Source organism: Psammomys obesus, unplaced genomic scaffold, assembly GCF_907164565.1.
Source record: "Psammomys obesus unplaced genomic scaffold, mPsaObe1.curated_primary_1811, whole genome shotgun sequence".
Lineage (NCBI taxonomy): Eukaryota > Metazoa > Chordata > Mammalia > Rodentia > Muridae > Psammomys > Psammomys obesus.
In genome coordinates, this window is record NW_026596091.1 from 19,163,282 (window position 1) to 19,176,450 (window position 13,169).

Here is a 13,169-nt window from a genome sequence, read left to right on the forward strand (position 1 = left end):
TTCATGTAATACACTATGCTTATTATAACACGTCTACACATTACCTTAGCTGAAACCATGTATCATCTCTTCTAAGGGTGATATTCTCACAGTCATTCTTTAAGAGGTGTAAATGGGCTCAAGTTCTTTCTTACATAGAGGTGGATCTCGAGCTCTATCCAGAATCCAATTACCTGTGTCACACACAAACTACTAGAAAGTATGAATTAATCCTATGATCATAATAATCAGATTCCAGTGAGGCTGGAGACAGTTTTTCTTCTAGTCATTGTAAACTTTTAAAACTCCCCTCCCTATGAATTTTAAAAGTTTACATGTCTCTGCCAGGGTCTCTGCTGCATGCTTTTTCAATCACTTCCCTCTTGCCAGGCTACCTTGCCAGGACACTGTGAAAGAGGATGTACACTGTCTGGATGCAGTTGGATGTGCTGTGGGTTTTTGTGGGGGAGTAGGCTGGGGGGACTCCAATTTTTTGAGGGGCAGGGGAGAAGGTATAGGCGTATGAAGGAGGGAGAGAGGGGAAGCATCCGAAGGAGAGAAGAGATCAGGCTAAGATTGAGGAAAAGAATAACTAAATTTAAAAAAACAGAACAAACAAACAAAACCCTTACTGAAGTAATCCAGTAAAATAATTTATTTTTGTTGGAAACCATCATGGGTTATAAGGAGTTTTTACCTCCAGTCCACTATTCAGATAGAAATGAAGAAAAGCATATGAATATCAGGTGTCAATAGTAACATCCTCCCCATAAAGATAGGGGTGAAAGAAGTGAACTTCCTCACTTTCTCCCTGGTGCTGCCACTTTATGTTTTCTGAGCTGCAAAGCCTTCAAAGGGTTTGCCTTGAGATACAGCAGCACTAGATTTAGTAGGTGCTTGGTCATTGAATAGCTCTGGTAATTCTTGAATCTCACAGTGATGCTACTGACAGCTCCTTTTGGTGGGTAAAGCTGGGGTATATTTCAAGGTGATTGTAGTTTTCTCCCTCTGGCAGCAAGCTGCTATAACCAGCTTATGCCATTATCCTATTCTTCCACTGGACATAAGGCTGTGGAGAAATATGGGGCTTTTGTCAAGATAGTAAGGCACGCATAATTAGTCTCCATTTGAGTTGAAACAAAAAGAAGAGTACTATATTATAAAGTAGGTTTCAATTACTGAGATTTAATTGTCTACAAACCCAGTGACTTTTAAATTATTCATTTTAAAAACCAATATTTAATATCATTTTGTAATGTTGTACTTTTTAATATTACATAATTTAAGCTGTGCTGCACAAACTTTGAAGATCTTGTTGAACATTCAAAGAATACGATTCATTAACATTTTTTTCTATTTTTATTCAAGGCTTTAAAAAATACAGATGTTTTTTCCAGGAAAATTAATTGCAAATGTACAATATACAATATACCTTTTCCTAACTTTCTTGAATTTAATCGTGCCATATTATAAAAGCAATGCAAAAACTTATTTAAAAAAATAAATTCTTAATGTGATTACTCTGGTCATTTTATTAGCTATTCTTCCAGTGAATTTCCTTTTTAAAGTAACATTTTTTAAAATAAATGCAGTTGAGAAATAAAATTCCTCACAAATACTAAGTAATTAATTATACAAATAGGTCTTAGCCTACTAAGGGGGCAGTATATTCAGTATGGCATTGTCCAATAACTTATTTAGACTTCCCATTCTTCTTTTCAGCAGAAATTATAGCAAGAGAGAAGCATTTCGATTTTCAGCTGACAGTTTAGGGTTAAGATATGATTCCAGGTAACAGAAGCCAATGAGAGTACTCCCAGTTGATGTTTGTGACATCATCTTCCAGGAGGAGTACACAGAACAGCTGAGGCAGCGTTCACTTTCAGCCCGAGTGCCATTATGATGGATGTTTACATGTCTTCATTGAGAGCCAATTATCTTGCTTTTGTGTGAGGCCCAAGGATCACTCACGCTGCCAGGCTGCACAGAGCACTGTTGGATCTAGCTGAACGAATTGTTTTCTCTGTCTCGGGAAAGCCTGTTCCGTTTACCTTCTCATCCGAAATAGGGGTGGCTGTGTCTACCGGAGGGAAGAGTGCAAGGACTGAGCAGTGTTACTATCCGGTAAGCTTTTAATCAAAGCAATGTTTAGCATCGTTAAAGGGTGTACAGATGTAGCTAAAAGGATGGAAAAGAGCTGCTAATGTGTACCTAGCAAACTAATTTGCAGTAGAAAACGGATAGCAGGCATTTCAGCTTTACTTGAGAAAAGAGAGTAAGTGGTATCATAGGACTCTTATCTTTTAAATGTGTTCTAAATACTTCTGTGTCTGAATACCAAGCTGCTTCATTTCTTCCTACGTTGCTGGTGGTAAAAAGGCTTTAACATAGTCAAATCAATAGTGTTATAACATGAGTTTAAAACGAGTTCATGTTATTATTTGTTAAATGATAGTTCTTTGGGACAGTTTTTCTAAAGTTGTGCCTGGCCAGCAAATACAGCCTTTACCAAGTGAGCACAAGGCTTCAGCTTTGGAAATGAACTTGGATTACTTTCCATGGACACCTACCTTTCAAGTAAAGGAAATGTCTAAGAGCAAATGATGTGAAAGAACAGTGTTGGATAATTTCCTCCCCCGATATGAAGTATATTGCACTAACTGTTTTTGGATGTACGGGTAATATTGTATTTGTATATTTCAGAGTTGTGAAGAGCTTTGCATGCTGTAATCACTTCTCAGTATTTATATTTCTATCTGAGGATCCTTTTTATGACATAGCAAACCAGATATGTTTACAGCTGCTGTACTGCTTTTGGTATACATGATAGAATCTGACAGGAATCTTAAATAACAAATATGTTAAAAGTGCTTAATTGGCAGGGAATGTTCCTAAGCTACCTAGATAATTCAAAGAATACATTTAATTCTTCAGATGTCTGTTATTAGGGCATACAATAGCAGAGTCTTTAAGTTAAATGAGGTGATCGTTATGAGATAAAGACTAAAAAATGAAAATAATTGTTACTGAATTTAACATGCTTTTTATTTTAAAGGCTCTCTATAACTCTGGTGTAACAAACTTTTGAATAATGATCACTTCATTAGGCTTCGATGTGCTTGTGATCTTTAGATTTATCTTTACACATTTTTCAAATCATAGTGGATCTGCCCTGCCTATTTGAACCAGTAATGTTAGTAATTAGAAACCAGGACCTGAGGTGTTCAAGTTGTGCTGAGAGACAGCAGGGGTTTCTCAGCAATGTCTCACTTCTCTGTCTTCTACTAGCCTGGTCCTGTTTGGCCGTTCCTGACATCACTGTTGTTCGATTTGTCCCTTTCATTGTACTCAGGCCTGAACAAATCTGAGCTTAGTGTCCACTGTGTATCATCAACACATTCTAAAGAACAGAGCTTTTTGTCTCAGTCAAAACATTATGGAATCAATCAAACTTCAAAAAGTTTCTACGTATTCTTTGGGAGTTCATCTTACTTATGGAAAATCATTATTTGTCTAGCCTGTGAATGTCAAAATCATTGAACTTGAAAAGATTGAAAATGAGGATTATAAAAGTTCTGTACTGTGAAATTCAAAGTGTAACGATACATTGTTCAGAAATGAAGTTTGCCTTCATTTCTTTTTCCTTAAGTACTTTAAAAAAGAATTAAATATCCCATGAGTATGGATGCTGTTATTTTTAAACACAATCGATCTTGGCTAAGAAGAGAGCACTAGTTTCCTAACAATTAATTCTCCAAAAAGCTATTCATATCATTCTGCCCATAGATGATAGACTCTTACTCAGTGAGCAGTCCAGACATTAAAGTTGTATTTTGTTTTGTGTGGAAGAGTGTTTATCTCTTTTAGCCTCTCTAATCTCAAATGTTCTGTACTGTTTGGGATTACTGTGATAAGTGTCTTATCTCCTTTCTTTTTTGCAACTCTGTTCCATGTGTGTACATTGGATATGATTTGCCATGTGATGCATTTCATTACCTGAAGATTTTTACATTATATTGTTTTATTTCTTTGAAGGAAAGTAGAGGCATTTATAAAATCCAAACAGAGTAGGTTTTAAAAAAAATAGGGAGAGAGAAAGAATACATTAGTGGGATTCTTTTGCCCCACACTTCTAAGGAAACTATCTTCGTGCAAATGACATAGGTAAAAGATGATATGTGTATTGCAACATAGACATTCCCTAAGGATTTCCAACATACATACTTCATTTGTCTGAGTTAGTAATTATTAGCACCTTCTAGTCTTGAATGTATTTCTCTATTATCTTCTCAAGTTCTTTGTATGTGGCACATTAACTTAACAGTCACAGGGAACTAAGGAAGGCATAGTGAGGAACAGGTCCCTATAATATTCTGTGCAGTTCTCTGAGTTTCCCAAATCGTAGGAAAGAGGAGTTATCACACTTGAAAACAGTTCTTATTATGATTTGTCTAGTTTAAAGATATGTATATACATTTTTCCATTCTCTCCTATGGTTTAATATAAACATTTTTCATCAGCTATCTAAAATATATGATGGTGTTTATTTTTCTAAGTTCTTAGTTAATGCACCTAAATGTACTATAAGTTTTAGGCTCTTTAGGAAACTTTTTGCTTAGGCAAAAGGTACTTACTCCATTGGTGTGTTAGTTTGAGACTGTAATATTTTGGGTATATGCACAGTCATATACTTAGTAGAATAATTATGTATATTTTGCAATTTAACTTCTATTTTCATAGACAAAAGCATTTGATTTTCATTCCCTGGTTGTGATAAAAAAAATGTGTGGTGTTATACATCTAAAGAAACTTGTACTTTATAGTAGGAACTGTATCTTAGTCTCAAAGCTCATCCATTCAATAAACCAATAATGGAGGAAGTGCTCAGGAACAAGTTTACAAATACCAGTCAGATCAATCCACCAATCAATTTATGTCTCATTCTCTTTTCACATAGTTAGTTATTTAACCAAGTGTTAATTCTTTGATTGTCTAATCAAGGACACTTCTATGTGCTTAGTACGTACAACTGAGATGTGTAAAAAAGAATGATACACTTTTTTCTTTTTATCTGCAAGTTTTTATCTATAAAGTCAAAATCAAAGTATTTATATTAAGGTATGATGAAGAAACTTCTTAGAGGTGTGTAGAAAATGAGAGACAAAAGTTGAGAGATGGCCTGATTTATATTTTTGATGTTTCCATTTAAGTACGTACTAATATACTGGAATCCAAAACAAATTTCTGCATCTTTTATATTCAGATTTTTATAAAAGGATCCTTATTTACTTTATAATAAACATTTGATTCTAAGTATTTTTTTACTGCAATGTGTCAAGATAAAAATATTTAACTTGTAGTGAACTGTATAATCATCAAGCATTTTGGAAAAAGTGTTCCTGTATTTAAAATGGACCACAAGCAAACTAGTTTGAGTTCATCCTTTGTTTTATAATAGAGTTCTTAGGAATGAAATGCATTGAGTTGCCAGTTGTTTCACTTTAGTAGGAATCAATTACACACACAAACAGTGAGGAATTTGTGAAATTTTCTCATTTACATTAGTAAAAAGTGTATCCTTCAAGTAATAGTAACATTTCTAAACATGCAAATGAGGCAAAATGCAACCCAATATCTATTTTGTGATGATACTTCTATTAATATTAATTCCTAAGATATTGTGAGCCAACTGTGATATTTAATGCTATCAAATTTGTTTTCAGATTTTAAAGGAAAAGAAGTGTCAAATGTCAACTTCATGAGAAAAAGTCACCATATACATAGACCTTTTCAGTGGAAGAAAACAGAGTTGGATGAGATCACTGAATTAGCCATTGAAGAGTTTTTGTAATGATATGCCTATACATTGTGGACTAATTCAATCTTTTTTATTAAGCTCAAAACATTTCACTCTTAGTAAAGAGTTCCCATTTAAAAATAATAACCTTCAATATAACTTCTTTACTAGAGCTCACATATGAAAAATATGTAAATTAAGTAACAAATAAATTTAGTAAATAAGATTATGATTTTAAAGTCTGCTTCTCATCCTGAATAGAGCATGTTAAAACTAGCACTGAAATTTCAGAATTGAATGAATTATGAGGAATTTCTCTTTGTCTGTTTTTAAGAGTTGCCATAAGACTTGAGGAAGAAGTGAGTATAGGACAAAGGAATTACTCAGTGGGTGCTTTGCCAAGAATGTTTTCGAAGGCACTTGGCGTAGGAATGAGTTATCTTCACCTAATGACATTTCCAAACTTATTTTTGTATTGTTTGAGATGAAGACAACATAAATTGAGGTCAAAGTGCTTTCAGTGTCAAATTCTACTGAAAAGAGAGAATTAGCTATTTTATGTGTTATTGATTACTTTAGCTAAGAATTGGGTAAGGGGAGAAGGTCGTCTTGGCCACAGTATTCACAAAAGCATTGTTAGCTGATTTGGCAGAGCATGATGAAAAACATACAATTATTTACCCACAGCACTGTGTCCAAGCAGAACATCAGTATTCATAGAACTGGGTAAAGAAATCATATGAAGCCAATCATATGAAACAAGGAGGTAAAATGTGAGATAGAGCAGAATACAATTTGCTTTGATTGACAGGGTATGGTATAACCATTAAGTTACACAAACTTTCTTTGATTAGAAATATAGGAGACCATCAGGCTCAGCATCTGCTTAGTGAATGGAATTTTATGTAAGAAGTGGGAAATAGTAAGAGCTGGAGAGGACAGGAACTCCACAAGGAGAGCAACAGAACAAGAAAATTTGAACACAGGGAACTTCCCAGAGGCTCATACTCCAACCAAGGACTATCCGTGTAGAAAACCTAGAACCCTGACAATGCAGCCACTTCTGATGAGAACTGATAGACTAAGATCAGAAAGAAGGAAAGGAGGACCTCCCTATCAGTGGACTTGGGGAGGGGCATGCATGCAGAAAGGGGGGGAGGGGAGACCGGGAGGGGAGGAGGGAGGGGCTTATGGGGGGATACAAAATGAATAAAGTGTAATTAATAAAAGTTACAAAAAAAAAGAAAAGAAATACAGGAGACAACGTATCAGCTTAGCAAAGAGTTCTTCCTGGTCAGCTGAGTGAGAAAGCAGAGTGTGATATGTGGTTCTTTGTTTGCATGTACTATGGTAAGAATAGTTTCAGTCTCCCCCTTCTTTCATGAAATTCCATGCATTCTGGTCAAAGCTTAACTATGAGTCTCAGCCTCTGCATTGATACCTTGATCAGTACAGTCTGTCAGAGGTCCTCTAAGGCAGGCACCTGTCCTGTCACCTGTCCTCTCCTGCTTCCGATTTCCATCACGTTTGTCCTTCTGAATGAGGATTGAACGTCTTCCCTAGGGTCTTCCTTGTTGTTTAGCTTGTTTAGGAGTGTACATTTTAGTATGTTTATCCTATATTATATGTCTAATAACCACTTATGAGTGAGTATATACCATGTGTGTTGTGTGTATTTCTGTTTGTGAATAACCTCACTCAAGACGATCGCTTTTAGTTATGTCTATTTGCCTGCAAATTTCAAGATTTCCTTGTTTTTCATAGCTGAGTAGTATTCCATTGTGTAAATGTACCACAATTTCTATATAAATTTCATCATTGAGGAACATCTAGGTTGTTTCCAGCTTCTGGCTATTACAAAGAGAGCTCCTACAATCATGGTTGAACAAATGTTCTTGTTGTGTACTTGAGCATCTTTTGGATATATGCCTAGAAGTAGTGTAGCACTTCTTGAGATAGCACTATTCCTAATTTTCTTAAAAAGCACCAGATTGATTTGCAAAGTGGTTGTACAAGTTTACGTTCCCACCAGAAATGGCACAGGGTTCCCTTACTACACATCTTCTCCAGCTTGTGTCAGGAACTCCAAAAGGAGACCAACAGAGTCAAATATAAACTGAGCCCTGGGTCCCTGAAGAGAATGATACCCCAACCAAGGACAATACATGGAGAGGACCTAAAACCCTAGCTCAGATGTAGCCCATTGATTCAGTCTCCAAGTGGGGTCCCTAGTAAGGGGAGCAGGGACTTTTTCTAGCATGAGCTCAGTTGCAAGCTCTCTGATCACCTCTCCCTGTGGGGTACAGTCTTGCCAGGCCACAGAGGAAGAAAAACAACCAGTCCTTATGTGACCTGATAGGCTAGGGTCATACAGAATGGGAAGAGGCCCACTGCTATTAGTGGATTAAGGGAGGAGCATAGGCTGAGAAGGAAAGAGGGTGTGATTGGGAGAAAATGAGGGAGGGAGACACAGCTGAGATACAAATTGTATAAATTTCAATAGATGATAATAATAATAATAAAGGGAAAAAACAGGAAAATAAAAAAATTAAACAACAGAAAAAAGGAATAGTTTCTGCCACCAAAAAATATGGGAAAAATTTATTTCTCTCACACATTATATCCTTTATGTCTTTACATAAAAATACAGATAAAAGTGCCTACTACTAGGGTTGTTCAGAAATTTGTGTGTGTGTGTGTGTTTTTTTTTTTTAATTATGTGCACTAATCTTAAAAAATGGGGAGGTTAACAGTGGCAGGTAGTAAATCCAGAATTACTCTTGACTTTTCCTAGTAATTTTATTGTTAGTGACTTGCTTTATAGTGTGTGTGTGTGTGTTTGTGATTTTTTTGTGTCTATGTTTGTTTTTGTTTTACTTGTTTGTATCTATGTGAATCTGTCTCTCTCGCCTTTTGTGTATATGTGTGTGTGTTTGTCTATATGGCCTTCTTAAACACTGATGTTTGCAATTGTGTATCTCTGGTATAGAAAAGCAATTCCTAACATTTAGTTATTTATATTAAGTAAACTTAAAACAGTGATTTTGATGAACATTAGTGGTAAATAAAGGCTTATTTCTTATTCTATATAAGAACTCTGATATGACTTTAAAATTTACAGATCAAGATTTAAACTTGCATGATATATTAGGTCATATACACATAATGTTCTAAATAAATCCTGAATTTTCTCCATTTTATTTTATGTAAGCAACACTATTTTAAATTTCAAAAGCATATTAATTCATGTGATAAGGTGGATAAAATTAAACTGATATTTTGAATTCAAGCTATTCCATGTTGTTAATACACTTTTAAAGGAAGGATGAGAATTTTTAAAAGCTGGCTAGTTTTTAAAAAATAATTTTCTTTATTATAATTATAATAATAATTATTATTATTATTATTTACATTTTATTCACTTTGTATCCCACCTGTAGCTTCCTCCATTATCTCCTTCTGATCCCACCCTTCCTCCCTTTTCCTGCCCACATGCCCTTCCCCTAGTCAACTGATAGGGGAGGTCTTCCTCAACTACTATCTGACCCTAGCTTATTAGGTCTCATCATGACAGTCTGGATCCTCTTTCTCTGTGTCCTAGTAAGGCCACCTCACCAGGGAAGGTGATAAAAGTGTCAGCCACTGAGTCCATGTCATAGACAGCCCCTGCTCCTTTTTCTCGGGAACCCACATGGAGATTGATCTGCCCATGGGGTACATCTGAGCAGGGGGTCTTGGTTTCTACATGCCTGGACCTTGGTTGATTCACCAGTCTCTGCAGGATCCCTGGGCCCAGATTTTTTGGCTCTGTTAGTTTCCTTGTGGAGCTCCTGTCCTCTCAATGTCTTTCCATTTCCCCCATCTTCCCTAAGATTTTCTGCACTCTGCAAAAATTTTGGCTATGAGCCCCAGTTATCTAATTCTACACCCTGCTGAGTTCCCCTATGGAAGGCTCCTGTCCTGTTTCCTGTCTTCTCCGACTTCTGATGTCTATCCTGTTTGCCCTTCTGAATGAGGATTAAACTTCTTCCCTAGGGTCCTCCTTGTTGTTTAGCTTCTTTAGGACTACAGATTTTATTATGTTTATCCTATATTATATGGCTGACAACCACTTATAAGTGCGTATATACCATGTGTGTCTTTCTGTTTCTGGGATACCTCACTCAGGATGATTTTTTCTAGTTCCATTCATTTGTCTGCAAATTTCATGACTTCTTCGTTTTTTAATTGCTTAGTAGTATTCCATTGTGTAAATGTACCACAATTTCTGTATCCATTCTTCAGTTGAAGGACATCTTGGTTGTTTCCAGACTTTAGTTATTATGACTAAAGCTACAATGAGTTTTTATTTTTAATATCAGCTCATATATGCCTGCACATGTTTGTGGTTTATTTCTTTTCCTTCAGTGATACATCTACATTTATCTAAAAATTTGAAAAGAGAGTCACAAACAGAAAGATATAAAAATGGCCCTCTTTCATAAGTTTGTATCTTAGAGATTCAAGATGTTAATGATACTGTAAAACAAAGAAGAACCATCTCATATTTATTTTTTCTTTTTATTAATAACAGATTATTCACTTTGTATCCTCTCCCATCCCCTCCCAATTCCACCCTCCCTCCCTCTTCTTCTCCTATGTCCCTCCCCCAGTCCACTGATAGGAGAAGTGTCCTCCTTTCCTTCCATCTGATCATAGTCTATCAGGTCTCATCAGGACTGGCTTATTTGTCTTCCTCTGTGTACTCGTAAGGCTGTTCTCCCCTCAGGTGCAGATGATCAAAGAGTCAACCACTGAGTTCACGTCATAGACTGTCCCTGGTCCTTTTATTGGGGAACCCTCTTGGACACCGAGCTGCCTTGGGCTACTTCTGTGCAGGGGTTCATATTTAAATAAAGTTTTTCTTCATATATAAGAGTTCTGATTAATTCCTTCAATTATTCAAGGCTGGGCAACACATTACAGAGTTTTTAAGTTATACAAACAATGAATATAACAAGTTAAGTCAATCAAATGAAAAGTGGAGATGAAATGTGAGATTGAACAGAATAAAATCTGCCTTGTTTCACAGCAGTATGGTAAAAAATTCAGTGCCACAAACTTTCATTGGTATGAGATACAGAACATAATCTAAGCAGGTTAGCACAGAGTTCTTTCTAGTCAGCAGAGTGAGAAAGCAGAGTTCTGAAGGAGCTGCTAAGCTAGAAAACAGACAAATTTGGATATAAATACTTATAGCCTATTGTATTTCAGAAAGTAATCATTGAACACAAGTAATGAGTATATTTTTTCTTGAAAATCAGAAGATTTCTAAAGAAACAAGCATTCAGCATTTTTAAGACCAAGTAGGAAAATTTTACAATTATGTGCACTGCTTACGAAGAAGGGCCTCTGATAAATACAAAGCCAAAACTGGCATGAAAAAAAAAATCACAATGAGTTCACTGAAAGACTGGTAGTTTAGCTTGAAGCAAGAGAGTCATGAAGAAGAAGAATTAAAAATTAATCCCAATTTTTAGAAACTGTCTCTAATGTAACGATTTCTATGCCCCTATACCATCATCACTTTGATGCCCTCACACCTTTGTAAGTGTGAGAGGAAAACATGCCTTGCACCCTTTGGCTGTTTTTCACAGGCTGTTGTCACAGAGAACATCTGGCAATACACAGTGATAACTCGCAAAACAAAACTGGATAAAAGGCTGCAAGTGAGAAGCTTAAAAAAGGAAGCGGTAACAGACTTGAAGACAGGAAGTGGGGCAAAATATATTATATACCTATGAAGCCATCTCTTAACATCTGCCATTTGGCTGCATGGGTTCCAGGATACAATAGCTGAATATGTTTGTACAAAACATTGTATCACAAGGTTTTCCATCTCTGAATGCTTCCTCCTATTTATATATGAATGATTCCATAATTATAAAACATGAGTGTTTAAATCACTCTGAATACTTGAAATATATAAAATATAACAAAATATTATCAGCATATATTTATCAATATTGCTATAAATATATAATACAAATTTGGGATGCACAGGTAGAAAAATATGAAGATGTAAGGATTCTGCGATAGAAATGGAATGGGCGATTATAATACTTGCAGGTTATATGTGCAAGTACTATAACAGAAAATGTAATAGAAATTGATGGGTTCTCACATAGGAAAGGTGAAAACAGATTCAAAATATAGAAACAATATAAAAACTGTACTTGAAATTGAAAGAAGGTAACTGGTGACTTTAAAGTAGTCTGAGTTACTAGATGGCCAGGTGTCCAGAAAGAAATTGATAGTTAGGAATTGCAGTCATGTTCAGGCAATTTGGAGTTGAAAGGCAATAAAGAACTGCTAGAGAGAGTTGCCAAGTAATGATATATTTAGAGAGGAAATACTTTATTTGGTGGTCAAATGTGTGAAAAGTAACATTAAAAATTCAGACATAGTCATCCTGTATTATATGGCTAAAATCCCCACATAAGTAACTACATACCATGTGTGTCTTTATAGATCAGTTACCACACTCAGGATAATATATTCTAGTTCCATCTATTTGCCTGAAAGTTTCTTAATTTCTTTGTTTTTAATATCTGAGTAGTATTCCATTGTGTAAATATGCCACAGTTTCTTTATCTATTCTTCAGTTAAGGGACAACTGGGTTTTTTCTAGATTCTAGCTACTACAAATAAAGCTGCTATGAACATAGTTGTACACATGCCCTTGTTTTGTGGTGGAGCATATCTCTTCCTATTTTAGGGAAAGGATTGCCTTTTTTGAGCTACCTAGAAAGAAGAGAAAGTTTATTTTTATTCTTTTTTCTTTTTTATTAATTACAATTTATTCACTTTGTATCCCCCCATAAGCCTCTCCCTCTTCCCATCCCGATCCCACCCTCCCTCCCTCCTCCTTCACGCATGCCCCATCCATCCTTCACTGACTGGTAGGAGAGGTCCTATTCTCCTTCCTTCTGATCTTAGTCTATCAGATCACCTCAGAAGTGGCTGCATTGTCATCTTCTGTGGACTGGTAAGGCTGCTCCCCCCTCAGGGGGAGGTGATCAAAGAGTAGGCCAATCAGATTCTGTCAGAGGCAGTCCCTCTTCCCATTACCCTGTAACCAACTTGGACACTAAACTGCCATGGACTACATCTGTGCAGGGGTTCTAGGTTATCTTCATACATGGTACTTGGTTGGAGTATGAGTCTCTGGGAAGACCCCTGTGTTCAAATTTTCTGGTTCTGTTGCTCTCCTTGTGGAGTTCCTGTCCTCCCCAGATCTTATTATTTCCCACTTCTTACATAAGATTCCGTGCACACCGTCCAACAATTGGCCATAAGTCTCAGCATCTGCTTTGATAGTCTGCAGGGCAGAGCCTTTCAGAGGCCCTCTGTG

General features: G+C 36.1%; 1 protein-coding gene across 1 annotated transcript in view; it reads left to right on the top strand.

Annotated features, from left to right (window-relative positions):
- Positions 1-1,978: 1,978 nt before the first annotated feature.
- Mgat4c (MGAT4 family member C) overlaps positions 1,979-13,169 on the top strand; it is a gene marked incomplete in the record, with an annotated part of 273,563 nt that continues 262,372 nt past the window's right edge. Inside the window, 1 exon segment of the mRNA XM_055627907.1 lies at positions 1,979-2,103.